Genomic DNA, 18,165 nt, shown 5'->3' on the forward strand with positions numbered 1-18,165 from the left:
TTTCTGCTCCCATCGTTCCTTCTTCCGCTTGCTGTCCTTCTTTTCCAAACGAAGGTCCCAACTTGAGAACAACAATGGTTGTTCTCTACCGGATTTCATTGTATTTTTGGAGGGAAACTTTCCATGCAACAATGATTGAGTCAACCTATTGGGTGAAGTCTTTGGCTGTGTTGGACTTTAGTTTGGTTAGCCTTTTACTTTGTAGACAATATCACTGTTCTTCATTGTTGTTACAAAATTCCTTTAGAGCCAAAACCTGTAGTCGGATTGGTGGATGCAAGTCTCTTATCAACTTTTTGGTTTTCACCGATTCTTCTTTGATCTGATCAACCTGTGCTTGAATGGCGACGATCTGCTCGTCAATCTTCTGGAGTTGGTTGGAGTCCATGCATTCTCTGCTGCTGGCAAACAATATTTGTAGTTGCTCTCTCATAGGATACACTGACTGATTCTTTAGCGCGAGGCTTCCCGACCAGTCGTGAACTCTATCCATTAGGGCGTACCTGTCTTCTAGTGCTTCAACAAGTGCTTGTTTCTTGGCTGCCACTTCGCTAATCTTTCCATCTATTGTTCTAGCATATATTTCGACCAGGTCTGGCAACGCTGATCTTCCTGTTTCCAACTTCTTCTTCATATCAGCGTTTGTTGCCACAATATTTGAACATGCTGCTTGAATGATGATCTCTTTCCTCTATCAATTCTTGTATCTGCTTCTTTTGTTGCTCATGCTCCCGGACCAAGTCAGCGTGTATTCTTTCGGCTCTTTGTGCAGCTTGCTGGATAAATGCAAATAGTTGTATTGATGACCAGTGCTGTAGTGTGTCAGTCTGCATTGTGCTTGGCTCTAGAAATTTTTTATGAATTGGTAGGTTGCTGGAAATGGATTTTTCAGAATGGGAGGTGGGAGAATGAATTGGATATGATTGTGGGGTGAACTGGGGAGTGGAAGGAATGATATTAGGGTTGGGGACCACCAGGAAACTTATAGGGAATAATTGCTGGTACGGTTCACTCCCCCCTAACTTTGGAAGCGTTGTGATTTGTTTTTTCTCCTGGAGTGGGCCCAACTCAAAAAGTAAAGATACTAGCGAGGGCCGTTGGGTGCCACTACTAGAGGTGGCCCCTCTAGGCTGCTTTGTTGAATCGACCTCCATGTCTTCAGTCGCTAGTCGTGTGCCAGAGGGGATGGTTTTCGACAGGGTTGCGGAGGTGGAGGCCATGTGGGGAGAAGGTTCCCGCGACTAAGGTGGAATGGTAGAGGGATTTGGGGGAATTTATTCAATAATCAGGGATGTGGATACTGATTGTCTGACCTCATCAGTAAGGTTGACAATGTGAATCATTGGGGTATTCCTGGGCTTCTTAGCTGCCGGGTTCCTAACTACTCTTTTCTTTCTGGGTTTCGGGACTGTTGGCTGAGATTGGGTTCCAGTGCCACCAGTAGGAATTGCCACAACCAACGGAGTTGTAATTATAGGCGTAAACATAGTAGAACCTTGAAAATGCATGGGCTGATTAGCCTCACCTGAGTGTTCATCAAAGCTTGCGATTGTTTTCCTTATCGCAAACATTTGTTGTTCCATTTGCAGCACCATTGGGTGTATATCTTCCTCAGCTGGCCTCTTTCTGCTGCTTTTCCTGCTTGCGACTGTGGCTTTAATCCGCCAAATAGATATCAGTACTTTCCCTCTGTAATCTCACATGTGACCCCCAACCATGACCCAATCTTGCTATGGAGTGCTGCTTCAGTTAAAACAAATTTTTGTGGCCTCATCTTGAAGGTGTTAGGGTGGACACATCGGGGTCTAAGATAAGTGTGCCCATGTGAGGCTCCAAACCAGATTTCCTCGGAGAACTCATCTAGAAGTGGTTTGGGTATTCTCTTTATCAACCTGATTGTATCCAGCATCAGCTCATACCATTCGGTGAAAGCTACCTCATTAATTTCTTTGCTGCTTGGGTCTCCCGAAGCTCTCCATGGCTCATACTGGAGCGCTAACGGTTGTCCTTCAGTAATCTGCATCATCTCCCTCCCCCTTGGTGGCTGCCACTTCCACATTTCCAGAGTCATCAATATGTATCCAAACAAGAAATTGGTACTCCGCTTGTAGATATCTTCATAGGCCTCGAAGAGCTCATTTAGTACGAAAGAGGACCAGTTGAGCACTTCTCCATTACAGCAGTGCTCCACAACCGAAATTGTGTCTAGAGTGCACTCATTTCTTGCGAAGTGTCTCATTGTTTTTCCTACTATGATGTAGCAGGCGAACCTTATCTCAATTTTGCTAATCAGGTCAATCTTGGCTCCCCTTCCCCCGCGCTTCATTCCATATTTTCCATAATAATCATCTTCTCCCTGCTTCTTTTCTCTTTTCGTTCCTGCTTGGAATGCTATGTTCACTGCATTTCCTCCTGTTGATAGCCCTGTGAGACGATGGATATCGTCTACGTGAATTGGATACTCCTTGTCGAGCCACAGGGATCCCCCATGCATTCTGCTGGCTAGTAGCTTTGTACACTGCATTGTAGCCAGTTGAGTGCCGAAGACCGGTAAACTTCTCAAATTGATCAGTGTAGACCTCTGTAAACCTATGAAATATTCTTTGACTTTGGTTGTTCTTGTGCCATATTCCTTCTGAATTTCCTCTGTATAGACCTCCCTCTTCAGTATTGGAAACTGGAAATAATCGGTAAGATCGTTGTCAACCAAGGTAGATTTGTCATATTTTCCATATGGATTTTCTAGCAGGACAATCCTCTCATCAAGTTTGTCTTATGGGACTGAAAGAATTCCCTTTTCCATTTCTCTTCATCTCTGATAGACAATCGTCACTGGAGGCTTCAAAATTCTGCACTTTTGCTGTTGCTGTTCTTCAGAGCGGAGTTAGAGCTTCTCTGCTACCTGCACTTGAATTTCTGTAGCTTCTTGCATTGTCATGCAAACTAAGTAGCCAGACTTGACACGACATTTCCTGACTGGACTTTGGAAACTAATTACTACGACAACTTTCCCCATGTATCCTAACCGTGCTTTGCCGCCATCGGCTGACCTGACCCTGACATCTCTGACGTCGATTGGGGAAGGATAGAGTGAATCGCATGGCTAATAATTTTGCCGTAATGGAGGGTATTTATTAGCTAAATTTGTTCCTAACGGGAAAATATTTTATGGCTTCCACTTGATAGTTGCATTATTAGTTATTTATTATGGAAATGACTACTCGTACGGCAGAAATGACGGACAAAGCGTGCAACTATTAAGACTAAAAAAGCGTCTGCCTACATGCGACTAAAGACTGAAAAAACGTCTGCCTATGTGTGACTATTAAGTCTACCTATTCCCCCCCGACCACAAATGGGTTGCGGTATCATGACATTTTCGCCGCAACCTTATTGACACTTTTGCTTATTATTGCTAAAAGACTACAAAAGACATAAACTTCAAATGAACATTGGAATGACTTGGCTAACTTTTATTGACTACTACCTACTTGCGGGCTCGTTTTCGAGACCCCCTTAACTTGATCGTGTGGCTTTTGGCATGTGGAAGGGTTTCAGGTGTGCGCCATTTACCCATCCGTGTAGCATTTCTCCGTCCAGTTGCGCCAACCTTACCGCTCTAGAATCTTTGATTTCCGCAACTATAAACGGGCCCAGCTAGTGCATCTGCAACTTACCCGGGAACTTTTGGAACTTGTTGTCGTATAATAATGCATGATCTCCAACTTGGAATGTCTTCTTTTTGATATGCCTGTCATGTCAAATTTTTTCCTTCTTTTCTCTACTGACTGGTGAAATTTGGCCAAGAATTTGGATTCATCAAGTTCCATCAGTTGATTCAATCTTTCTTTTAATGCTACATCATCTGTCATTTTTGTTGCTTGAGAAATAAACATGTTGGGCACTATGAACTCCACTGGGACTACTACTTCTTTTCCATATACCAGCTGAAATGGTGTTTGTTTATGAAGTCTTTTCACTATTGTTCTGTATGCCCATAAAGTTGTTGGTACACGTTCGTCCCAGTCGTCCCTGTTAGCTGATACAATTTTTGTGATTCCTGTTGGCCTGTGGATGATATGGGATACTTTTATGATGATGAATCATAAAGTTATTGAGAAGAGACTCAACAATTTCATTAATGAAATGTGTTCCTTGATCACTTGTCAGGCTTTCTGGGCATCCAAATCTTGAAATTATATTTTAAAAAATGAATCTTGTGGCAGTGTCAGCTGTACAGTCCTTGAATAGTGTTGCTTCTGCCCATCGGGTGAGATATTATGTAGCCATTATTATGTATCTTATGTTGAATGTCGCACTAGTGGTGTTATGGGTCCGATGAAGTCTATTGCCCATTTCTCAAAGATCTGCCCTGTATGAACTGGGTTTAAAGGGAGTTCATATTGATGGAAGGCTTTCCAACCCTTTGACAGAAATCATATTCCTTAGAATATTTGTGAATGGTTAGCCACCATAATCCTGCACACAGTATCTTCCTTGCGGTGGCTTTTCCTCTTACATGGCCTCCCGTGACCCTAGTGTGACATTCCCAAAGAAAATATTCTCTTTCGTGTTGATGTATGCAATGTATCAAGACTTGATATAGGCCCATCATATAGAGATGTCCTATGATTATTGATAGTCTACTGCCCTCACTATTAGATGCCGCTTCTGCGTTGGTGTACACCCCTCTGAGCAGTGCCCTGTTGTTAATAGACCAAAAATTTCTTCTAAGTAGTCCGGAACTTCCTCTATTCTAAATAAGTCGGCATCAAGTAGCTGATCATCTAATGACCCTTCATTCTCTCCAGTCTCTAGTCGTGATAGATGATCCGGCCCCACATTCAGCCTTCTGGGTTTGATGACTACCTCGAAAGTGAATTCTTGGAAGAGTAATAACCAACGACATATTCTGCCTTCTAACACTAGTTTGTTCACTAAATACTTTAGTGCTGAATGATCTGTGAAAAATTTAAATGGCGCTCCCAACAAGTAATGCCTGAATTTTTGCAGAGAGTAAACCATGGCCAGTGCCTCCCTCTCTATTGTCGTATAGTTCCTTTCTGCAGTTGATAGTTTCCTGCTAGCATAGTACACTGGGTGATCCATATTTCTTTCGCCTAGTTGCGCCAATACTGCTCCTAGCGTGATCCCTGATGCATCAATATGTACATGAAATGTCTTGTTCCAATATGGGTACACAAGGATAGGAGCACTTACCAGTTTCTCTTTCAACTTATTCAATGCTGCTTGACAGTCCTCCGACCAAGTGAATGCTTCTGTCCTTTTCAGTAACTTCTCCATCGGGGCTGTAATTGATGCATAGTTTCTGATGAACCACTGGTAATACCCTGTGTGGCCCAGAGTGGACTGCAGTTGCTTTACATTGTGTGGTGGTTCCATGTTAACGATTTCTGCAACCTTTGCGGGGTCTACACACACTCTGTCTTTGCAAACAATGTGGCCCAACAACATTCCAAATGGAATCGCAAAAATTCACTTCTTTAGATTCAAGGAAATTTGCAACTGTCGACATCTTTCAAACATGACCCTTAGTAAGCTTGTGTGTTTCTTCAACAGACTGTATACTGTCCAGTCATCCATGTACACTTTTAGGGGCCTATGAATATAGTCTCAGAATGCAACTATAACAATCATTGAGAAGACAACAGGTGCGTTCTTCAACCCGAACGACATTACATGGTAAGAATATGACCCCCATTAATATGAGAATAAGATCTTAGACAATTATTAAGGTATTATAGACTTGTGCATGGATATGCCTATGTTACTTTGTGTAATGGATTGATAAGATTGTGAAATACATAGACAATGAAGCAGTTAAATATCATAATAAACAACACACATTAACACAAGAAGTTTAATAAGGAGTTCACCCAACACCCCTGGGCTACGTCTCCTGGTCCAGCCTTCGGTGGTGACCTCTCTATTATGTCTTCAAAAACAGAGTTTTACAACAGTGAGCTCAATTTGAGCCTCACATAACAGATACAAAACAATAAGGCTTTACTTGGATCCCCCAAGTCTCCATGAGTACACAGACTCTCCTCACTGATTCTCTGTCTCTGCTTGCTCATTGTCTCAGTACTACTTGTCTATGTTTCTGGCAGTCTGTGGCTTTAAAGCCAATCTACATTGTCTGTTCGTTTCCTCTTCTCGGGCTCTTTGGCTTCCCGACCTCTGTTTGCTCAAATCCCCCTTTTGAGCTTTAGTAATCATAACATAACGTCTTTAGGGGAGGTGGCCACATGTTCCGCAACGAAAGAGTCCATCTGGGCTTTGAAATCCTTGACATAGCCATTCTCTGTTTACACAGAGAAATACATTCAAACACAGAAAAAAATCCACCAAAACACTGTTCATCGGACTTCAAATATTTGTAAATCCGCACTATATTCCTATCGGGTCTGCCCTTAATCGCTATCGCATATTGCAACTGCCCATGTCTCATGGTTTCCCCTTTGTATTTGGAAAATATGTTAAAATACTTAAAATATCGCAAGAATGGCTTTATGCGGATTTCGAATATTATATATTTTCATTCGCAAACGCTTTCGGGTCCGGTTTTCATTGCATTGGCACTTCCCTTCGTATTTTGTTTAATAAACAAAATATGCGAAAACACATAGAAATTGTCGTTTGACGGATCTGAAATTTTATGGAATATCGTTTATAGTTCTTATCAGGTCTGGCTATCGCGTCGCGCATATATATATATATATATATATATATATATATATATATATGTATATAGCCCCGCTCCTCTGTGTAGCTCCGATGCGATTTTGCAATGCGACTTGTCGCAATCGCATGTGGCATGAGCCCCGGACCATTGTAAGTGCTTCTGTTGAAATTTGCCGACGCAATATGGCGGGTTAACGTGGGCCATCGATCTGCGTGCTTGATTGACGGTCCTCGTTGACCCCGTTGATCGCTATCGCAACATTTATGTGACCGCCTCCGATAGTCTCCACCGATTTGAGATATGCCGATTGAATCTGGGCCGTTGATCGGCTAGATCTGATGGCTCCTGTGCATTGCTCCTTTGTCCGCCGATAACCCTGTTTTTTCACTATTTCTTCATATTTTTACCTTCAGATAGTGTAATCCGATATTTCTAAAACTTCTTCTTTTGCGATTGTTTTGATTTTTTTTGAGGATTTTGAAGACTTAGAGGGTTTTTTGGATCACGCCTTCCCACTGAAAAAGCTTTTGGACCACCAAAAGTTGGTTTTCAAGCATTGATAAAGTGAGGATACAACTTCCTCACTTATCGAATTTCCATCCATCGTGCACTGCTGGGTTTTGAACCTTTGAGTCCAATTCTGAGGTACTCAATATCCCCTCTACGCGTAGTTCTCACCTTCCTGTCCAGAACTGTATCTTCCTGCAACTCATTGAGATATTTAGGTAACAGATCATCAATAGAAGGCAATTGACTTTTCTCTTCGGGATCTTCAATTAATGAAAGTTCAAACAATCTCAAATTTTCTGCATTAACCACTGAATAGATGTGCATGTAAGCTGACAAATCAAGGCGAAAAGCGTTCTCACCAATTTTCTCAAGTATCCTGAAAGGCCCATACCTTATTGACTTCAGCTTCTTTCCCTCACCTTGCATTTTGTCTTTGCTGATGTACAACAAGACTTGATCACCAACTTGCAAGCTATGTTCAATTTGATGCTTATCATGCCTTGCCTTGTACTTGGCTTGGCTCTGTTCCAACTGTTCTTGCACTGCCTGGTGAATTTCTTGGATATGTTCAATGAACTTGGTTGCTTTGTCTACATCACTGTGTCCATCAACTGCTATGTCTTTACTAAAGACAAAATCCAAGGGAGACTTTCGTGTAAAACCAAAACAAGTCACAAAAGGAGATCTTTGTGTAGAAGAATGTTTAGCATGGTTATAAGCATGTTGCATATAATACAAATGTTCATCCCAAAGCTTGGGATGTTTGTTACAATAGCCTCTAAGCAACTGGATCACTGTCCTGTTGACCACCTCTGTTTGGCCATCTGTGTGTGGATGAAAGGATGTGCTCTTCTTTAGTCTGGTGTCTATTAACTCCCATATACTTGACCAAAACTTCCCAACAAATCGGGAATCTCGATAAGATACAATGGAAGTGGGTAACCCAAAATGCACCCAGACATGCTGAAAGAACAACTTCGCTATTTGTTCAGCTATACTCTTCTTGTTACAAGGTATTAAAATACACAATTTGCTGAACCTGTCCACAACAACATATAAATAGTCACGACCTTTTCCAGATTTTGGCAATCCCCCAACAAAGTCCATGGAAACACTTTCCCAAGGATGAGAAGGAACTGGAAGTGGAGTGTACAAGCCTAATTTTCTATTGCTTGGCTTGCTTTTAGCACACATGGTACACCCTTTAATATATCTAGAAACTGTTTCATGCGTTTTTGGTCAATAACAGAACCTTTGCAGCTGTGCAACTGTTTTACTTATGTTAGATGATCCAAAAATACAATCTTATCATAGGTTTTAAAATTAGAATAAAATAATTATTAATTTAAGATATTAAATTAATAATTATTATTCCAGAATGTTTAATTATTTTATGGAGACATTTAGAATTAGTATATTGTTGTAACAAAATATGACTCTCCAAATGTGTCGTATCTTAGGCTCTATTTTAGGAGATTTGTTAGCTAGATGGTTTGAATAGCATTTATTGTAAATGGACACTTGTTATTTAATAAGTGATCCATAATTAGAGGTAGTTAGGAAATTGAGCTTATAAATAGCTCATTGCAAGAGTATTTGGTTGTTCGGGTGTAAACTCTTGCAAAATCAATTATCTAATTATATATATATATATATATATATATATATTTTAATTTATTTATTTATTTTTAATAAAATTACGTGTCGGAGAACACTTCTGCCATTATTGTGGTATCAGAGCTCCAGTAATATTGCAGTGGATGTGAGGAGGAGATTCCAACTCTACAAGTTTTTGGAAAACTCCATTGAATTGATCAGCGAATGATTGGTATGAAAATTTTCAAGTTTTTGTTCAAAAGACAAGAAATTTTATTATTTTATTGATTTTAGATTTTCTAAATCGGAAAATCAATTTTTTGAATTATTGTGTCCTGGATTTGTATTATTGTGTAGCTAGCTAAATATGTAATATTTGAGAGGACGAGGCCGTGCCTGGCTATTTTGGACAACAAAGCCATCGTATTACTCACCTGCCATCCTATACTCATTCATCATTACCGCCATTTCATCTAAAAACGTCTCCCATTTGCATTGAGCTTCTACACCAAGGGTCAACCCAAAGCCAACATCATATGACTGACAATCCATAATATAGCTCAAACCTTTATCCACATTCATCCCCGAACAAAAAATATAAAAACCTCTCCAAGAAGATCTGTAAAAGCTTGAACAACTTTCTCCTCATCTAACGGGAGGATCGCTACATTAGTGGCATGTCCATATATACGCCTTTGCAAATGTGTACTGAATTTATGATTAGTCTAAGCCATATTGATGATCAGAGTCCGGAGCTGAGGATGGTGAGCGGCTTGTGTTTTGAGCCTTGTGGCTATGGGCTTGCTTAGTATCTTGAGAACCCAACAAAAACAAGCCTATCAAATCAAGGATCCAATGCATTTGAGGTCTTTCTAATCATTTCGGTTTATAATTGGAAGAGTTTTGAGTTCAGATGGCTTGCCAAACAAGCAAATTTCGCAGGGCAAATTCCATGAAACATTCCCTGTGCCATTTAGTTAGTTGACCGACAAGAAATTAGCTGCGTATGCTGTGTATGTTGCATAGGTTTCAATTCTTCAACATATTCACGCCTTATGTTGGCATGACTGACTATTGTTTTGCTGCCTTTTTTTTTTTTTTTTTTCTGAGTTGTCTATTCTTTCCTTAGCAAATGTCAATACATCCAAAGAAATGGTAGCCATATTACGATTTGTCAAAAAGGAATTGGGAACAATTGTATATTGTTATTTTCTCTAATATAATTCATTTCTGGCAAGAATCCCGACTCTACAGACTTCATTTCTAGAAGGATTTCGCGTGAGTAGAAGGCTTGAATTTATCTGTCAAAGTCCCGCGACTACATATCTGTCAACATATTTGTCAACAATCTATCACGGTTCTCTCAATCGTACACAGATTCATGATATGATGGATTATTTTTCGAAATTGAAATTCGCTGCCTCAAGCAAAGAGATCAGAGAAACCATCCAACACTCTGTATTACCAGCATGGAGGACAACCTAAAAATATTCAGCGGCTTAAATTTTTTTATTTGGAAGTTTAAAGTTGAATTAGTGAAGATTACTTGCGTGGATAAACAAAAAGACAGTCGGCCAGAGAGAAGTGTCAAAGCAAAGCATTTCAGCAAAATGATGTTGATGTAGTTTAAAAAAAAAAGGATGTGGTTTTTTAAGAAAAAGCATGATATATGCTTTGAAGTTCACGTAAAAATTCATTTATGTTTTTTTAATGGGAGTTTTAAAGAAAAGATGGAGGGATAAGGTGAATCATAAAGTTTTTTTTTTTTATAGTTTGTAATTTGGAGAAATAAGGTTTTTTTATAGTTTGTAATTTGGAGAGATAAGATTTTTTTATATATAGCTTGTAATTTGTAATTTGTTTCTCGAGAGATAAGTGTGACATTGTAATTCAAAGTAATTTTACTTTGAGGGGGGTAACTTTTTTCTTCCAAAGTCTTGCAAGAGCATGGTTGTAAAAATCAAATTTTGAAAGTTACCTTGTAATTTTTGAGAAATTGGCTAGAGCCAAGTGCAAAGCTCAGTCATTTTTCTCCTGCTTCAACGACTATACGAAGGTCAAGGCCAAACCCCGATAGATCGTGTTTTTTTGTGTGGTGTGTTGTGTTGCCCATCTCATTGAAAGCACTCTCATTTATAATGAATTATGGCAGGGAATATGTGATGGAGATATTAATCTGAATAAACCCACAGATGCAGCTGCACTAGCAAAATGGAAAGTTAAGAATGCTAAAGCCTTAGCTCTTATTAAATATTCTGTGAATGATGAAATGTATGTCCATATAGAAAATGCTACAGATGCATGGTTTGCTTTGAAAACTTTTAAATACCTCTTTGATACTTAGCCTGAATCAAAGAAATTTGATCTACAATTAAAATTGTTACAACAAAAATTGACTGCATGAGGTGATGATCTTGAATATATCTCAAGACTTAAGAATATTAGGTAGGAAATCATTAATGCTGGTTTTCCAGCAATAGATGATAGTTTTATGGTAACATTTGTAATTGCTAGACTTCCTTTTTCCTACATGCATTTTTTGGAGACTTTACAATTAACTGGGAAATTAGAGAAATTAAAGTTTGATGAGCTCTGTGAAATGTTGACCCAACATGATAAAACCTTTGGGAAGAAGAAGAAATTTGCTGAAGATGTTTTTCTCACAGAGGCCAGCACTAGTAAATCATCAGTAGACAGTTCTCGAGGCAGAGGCAGAGGCAGAGGCAATCAGAATCAAGCAGCACAAAGTCGAGGTCGAAGCCAAAGCAAAGGAAACAACTTTAATAGAGGCAACCGTTCAGGAAGGAGAAATTTTCAAGGTAGAGGAAACAACCAAGGAAGAGGCAATTTTCAGGGACAAGGAAATAATAATCAAGGTAGAGGACAATCAAGTCAAAGCAGAGGCAGAGGACAATCTTCAGGAAGAGGAAGAGACTTAAGTCAAATTGTGTGTCGAAGATGTAATAAAGTTGGACATTATGCTGAAGATTATCACACTTCTCTTAATAAAATTCCCAAGTTTCAGCAACACTCAGCACAATTTGCAAATGATCAAGATGATGATAACTCAGAATATGTTTTTACTTCCTCGCCAACATCACAACTTTCATCCCATCTTAGAAGTGATTATGAAGATGCCTGGATCTTGGATTCCGAGGAAACTCAGCACATGACTTGTCGACATGATTTTTTTTGGAATTTTCAAGATTGCCAACTTAACTCATTGGAGAAAAAATGATTTCCAATGTATGGTATGTACCAAATTTTAAGAAAAATTTGCTCTCTTTAGTCACGATTCGACAAGCAGGACATCAGGTGATTATGGAAGATGGTTTAGTCAAGATTAATTCAGTCAAACAGAACTTGAAAACTGTTATGACAGGTTATGAAGATGGAAAACTATTACGGATGAAAGGGACAATTATTCCAAGGCATTCTGATTTTGCAGGGGCAGTGACTACATGTATTTCACCTGTAAGACTATGGCATGTAGTATATGGACGTTTAAATTTTGAGAGTCTTTCTCAATTGCAGAAACAAGGAATGGTTAAAGGACTTCCTACTTTCAAAAGGGAAAATGCAAAATGTGAAGCTTGCATTTATGGCAAACAAAGTCGAGAAATTTTTCCAACAAGTTCATGGCGTGCAAACAGGTCGCTGTTGGCATTATGGCACAGGTTTGGAGCTATGGCACAGGTGTTGTCCTTGATGGCAACTCACTTTGGTGACAGATCTCAGTTCAGGCTCTCAGAATGAAGGAAAAGATATATACGCAGGTTCATCTAGATGAAGACGCGTATATACGCGGGTTAGACGTTTCAAAGACGCGTATGCGTATACACGCACTTTCATGCAAGGAAAAGCGCGTACATGTTGGAAAACTTACTTTTGGTCCGTGGTATTTAGTCCTTGGTAATTGAACCTATGGTTTTGGGCCATGGTATCTCGTCAGAAGTGTTGATCCCAAGTATTGGGTCCATGGTATTGTTTTGTTATGGTTTTGGACCGTGGTATTGTGAAAGGCCTAAGACTATAAAAGAGGAAGGAGATCATTTGGCAAAGCATGATTTGAATTATTGAATATCTGATAAAATGCTAGATCTGAAATATTGGTGATTGGGTTATGGTGTAGATCTGGATCTGAATGAAGGAGGAACCTAAGCGCAAAGAGAAGGATAAGTTCTATTGATGGGTCATAATCTTAAAGCCTGAATAATAGTATGTTTGTATGATTTCGATCCGCTATATGTGGCGCATGCTTGATCTATATTTGGTAATATGGGTTAATTAATGTCTGAATATTTGAAAGTGTGAATTATCCTTTATAGATCTGTACGCAGGTTAAGTGAGGCGAAGGCGCGTATACACGCAGGTTGTGTGAATAAAAACAACGTATACGTAGGTTGATTCAAACACATAAGCGTATGCACGTAGGTTCTTGATTATTGAAGTAGCGTACATCTCTTGAGTTGTGTTCTAGCTGCTTCTGTTTATTGCTGCAGTGTTCTGGGTTCAGAATTTGGTGTGTGGTTACTGTTACTGTGTTTTGGGTACAACTATCAGAGAAGTGTTTACTTGATTCAGTTCTAATTGGTGAAAAGGAGATTGTTTGATGCAGAAATTCTTGATGATTGATTGATGTTCATGGATCCAGTCTGAAAATTTATGAAACGTGGTCCCTGGAAGAAAGAGAAGGTTGTAGCCTTCTGTAGGCCAGCACCTACGTACTAGTATATTGACTAGTGCAAGAGCTAAGGGGGTTGTAGCTCCCTTCCAGGAGAAGCTGGAGAACGAGAGAGGGTTGTAGCTCTTTGCAGGTTGCAGCCTGCGTACTGGTAAAGGACTGCACCAGTACAAAATCATTGTAAAATGAAGTTTCTAATTAAAAAGAAGATAAAGACGAATTGCAGCAGGTGGTTTTCACCCACATTGGGTTTCCACCTTATATCTTGTGTTCTTGTGTGTGATTGTCTTCTGCTCTGTTTCGCTATTTCTGGTTACTGTTTATTTGATTCTGATACACAGATTAATGATCAACATCTGTAAGATAAAGTAAATTATAAGTTTGCATTGTATACGTGGGTTTCCTTATACGTAGTTGCGTATATACGCGGTTTTCACTAACTGAAGTAGTGTATATGATCTGGATTTGAAAAAGGAAATAATTGACTTGATAATACTGATTCACCCCCCAGTATTATTTCCAACAATTGGTATCAGAGCAGGGTCCTTCTGAAGAAGCTTGATCGCTTGAAGGAAGATCCATCATCATGAGCAACTACGAGAGAGAAGCATCGATCAAGCCACCAATTTTTGATGGGACCAACTTCGTTTATTGGAAGGTAAGAGTCACAACCTATCTTCAATCTCTTGGTACAGAAGTTTGGGATATCATAGATACAGGGTACACTTTTCCATCCACAACTCCTACATATTCGGCTGGTAAGAAGCAATATGAAACAAATGCAAAAGCTGTCAATACTCTATTGGGATGTCTATCTCAATCCGAATTCGTCAAGGTTATGTAGTATAAATCTGCAAAAGAAATATGGGACAAGATTGTTCTGAGCTATGAAGGAGATGAACAGGTAAAACGAGCAAAACTTCAAACCCTCAGAATTCAGTATGAAAATCTCAGAATGCACAATGATGAGAGTGTGGCTAACTATTTCCTACGTATAGATGAGATTGTTAATTGTATGAAAAACTTGGGTGAAGAAATAAAAGAGGCTGTTGTGGTTGAAAAAGTTCTAAGATCTTTGTCCCCTAAGTTTGAATCAAAAGTTTCTGCAATAGAAGAAAAGGAGAATCTACGGAACCTTACCATGTCACAGCTGCATGGAATTCTAACTGCTTACGAAATGAGGAAAGGAGGACCATCAGACAGGAGAGAAGCTGCATTCAAGGCTTCAGGCAAAGGAGACTACTATGAGTCAGGACATATGTCAGAAGAAGAGGAAGAATCAAATTTTGTCAAGAATCTTCAACGGGGTGCTGGAAGATTCAGAGGTAAGTTACCTTTCAAATGCTTTGCTTGTGGAAGAGTCGGTCACTATGCTGCCAAGTGTCCTCATAAAGATAAGCTTGACAAAGGTAAGGAACCTGTTAGATGGAACAAGAAACAGAATGTAAATAAGAAAAGTTATTACACTCATGAAGATAGTGATGGACTTTCAAATAGTGATGAAGATGAACAAGGTTATAATTATAAACTTTTAATGGTTTTTGAAGATGATGATTTTGTGGATGCTATAGATGAAGAAGGTCTTTATGAAGAGATTTCTAGACTCAAAATTTGTTTAGAAGAAAAGAATGTGATCATAGATACTCTTCAATTCCAACTTGCTGAAAAGGAAAAACATCATGAAAAGTTAGAATGTGAAATTGTGGGACTTAGAAAAGAGATTGAGAAAACAAAAGCTCTTAATCTTAGATTTGTTAAAGGATCTGACACTTTAGATGAGATTATCAAAGTGCAGCGTTCTCCACTAATCAAGACAGGTTTGGGATATAATGAAGAAACAAGTCAAGCGCAGAAACCATCTACCTCCAAAAGTTATCTTGATGCAGCAAGGAGAAGTGAACAAAGACCCAATGGAAATCACCAGGTAAATAAGGGACAATTTACCTCAAGAATGAACAAATATTACCAGGTAAATCGGGGGCAATCTAATTTAAGGACAAACAGAAGCTACAACCAGCCACAGGGAAAACCTTCTAAATTTGCCTCAAGAATGGATGTCAATAGAAACTACAATCGTTTGGCTGGTAGATTTGATAATCACAGGAGTTTCTTCAATGGCCAATGTTTCTCTTGTCATAACTTTGGTCACAAAGCAGCTCAATGTGTTGCCTATAAGACAATCATGACTAGAGAAGCTCAAAAACAGAGGAGTATGACTGGGATCATGAAAAGAACCTATAATAACTTTTCAGCTCTTGAAAATGAGATGGAATGTTCTATTTGTAACAATTTTGGTCATGAAGATTCTGAATGCAGGAGCAGGTTTCGACAGACAACTTAGAAGGAGCAAGCCTCAAGTGCCAAAACATGGAGAATGAAGGAACCACAACTAGAGAGATGTGGTATAGCTTTATATGCGGAAGGGCAGGAAAATCAATGGTACATCGACAATGGATGTTCAAAACATATGACGGGTGATAAAGAAAAATTTTAGTCATCTTGTGCCTTAGAGAAGGAGAAGAAGGTATCATTTGGAAATGACACCCCTGCGTTCATAAAAGGTAAAGGTTCTGTTCAGTTGAAAGAAAGGGTCAAAGCTGGAAATGTTATGTATGTTGATGGCTTAAAGCATAATCTTCTGAGTGTCAGTCAAATGTGCGATCAAGGAACTGAGGTAATATTTCGATCAAATGGATGTAGTGTTCGTGATCTTGATATAGGAAAAACAGTGATCAAAGGCATAAGAAACCCAAATAATTTATACATATTCAAAGAAGGACAACATCAATGCTATCTAAGCAAGAATGATGAACACTGGCTATGGCACAGAAGATTGGGGAATCTTAGCTTCTCACAGATAAGGAAAGCATGCAAATACTAGGCAGTTCGTGGTCTTCTAGACATCAAAATTCCAGACAATACAATATGCAAATCATGTCAGTTTGGTAAGCAAACCAGAACTAACTTCCCTGAGAAGGAAGGATCAGCTAGCAGGCCGCTTGAACTTGTCCGTACTGATATATGTGGTCCATCTAGGAAAAGGTCACCTCGAGGAGAAGAATACTTTATATTATTCATTGATGACTATTCCAGGATGTGTTGGATAGGACTTATGAAGCACAAAGACGAAGCCTTTGAAAAGTTCAAATCATTCAAAGCCTTGGTGGAGAACGAATCAGATCACAGAATCAAATGCCTTAGGTCTGATCGAGGAGGAGAATTTACCTCTAATGAATTTTTTGATTTTTGTGAAGAACATGGAATAAGAAGGGAATTCTCTACAGCCATGACTCCTAAGCAAAATGGAGTAGTGGAAAGGATGAACAGAACGGTTCAACAAATGGCTTGTGCTATGTTTGATGAGTCTGGAACTCCCGCAACCTTCTGGGGTGAAGCCTCATTTGCTGCAGTTGTTATTCTCAACAAGACAAATGTCCGAGTGAACATCACTCAAACTCCTCATGAGCTCTGGTATGGTGAGACTCCTTCGGTAAAATATTTCAAAATTTTTGGAAGCAAATGCTATATCAAAAATACTGATGAAAATCTTGGCAAGTTTGAACCTAGAGCAGATGAAGGCATTCTTCTTGGTTACTCTCCCCACAACAAAGCTTACAAGTGTTACAATAAAAGGCTTGGAAAAATTGTTGAAAGTATTGATGTAGTGGTTGATGAAGAAGAAAACACTCCTAGGCAGGTAAGATCTGAATATTTCGAAGATGATGAGGACTATCCATCAACATCAAATCAGATTCATGATGAAGAAGAAACCCATGGGACACCAGAAGAACAGATAAGGATAGAAGAAAAGACTCCATCCAGGTACGTTCAAAAGAATCATCCAGAATCTCAAATCTTGGGGCAGAAAGAGGCAGGTATACAAACAAGAAGAACAATTGCAGAAGCCTCAAGCTATTTGGCATTGCTCTCATCCACTGAACCACAAAATGTAAAATAGGCATGCAAAGATGAATGCTGGGTCAAGGCAATGGATGAAGAACTTGAGCAGATTGGAAAGAATAACACTTGGGAGTTGGTTCCTAGACCAAAAGATAAGAATGTCATAGGGACAAAATGGATATTCAAAAACAAGATGAATGAAAATGGGCAAGTTATTAGAAACAAGGCCAGACTTGTTTGTAAAGGGTATGCTCAACAAGAAGGAATAGACTTTGAAGAAACTTTTGCTCCCGTTGCTAGACTTGAGGCCATCCGAATGTTCCTTGCTCTCTCAAGCTTTCAGAAATTCAAAGTATTTCAAATGGACGTGAAATCAACTTTTCTGAATGGAGACTTAGAAGAATAAGTGTATATTGAACAACCAGATGGATTCATCTTTGGAAATGATCCAAAACTTGTATGCAGACTTAAGAAGGCTCTCTATGGTCTTAAACAAGCTCCAAGGGCTTGGTACTATCGTCTGGACAAATATCTTCATCAACAAGGTTTCTCAAAAGGATCAGCAGATAGCAATCTTTATATAAAAATTGAAAATAACAAATTTCTAATACTTGTTGTGTATGTTGATGATATCATATTTGGCAGCAATGAAGAAGCTAATAGTCAAAACTTTGCCTTGGTGATGCAGAAAGAATTTGAAATGTCCTTGCTTGGAGAACTGACATATTTTCTTGGATTACAAATCCAACAAAATGAAGGTGGTATCTTT

Source organism: Pinus tabuliformis, chromosome 1_2 (assembly GCF_031772625.1).
Source record: "Pinus tabuliformis cultivar Carrire ecotype Pingquan chromosome 1_2, CPIR1, whole genome shotgun sequence".
Lineage (NCBI taxonomy): Eukaryota > Viridiplantae > Streptophyta > Pinopsida > Pinales > Pinaceae > Pinus > Pinus tabuliformis.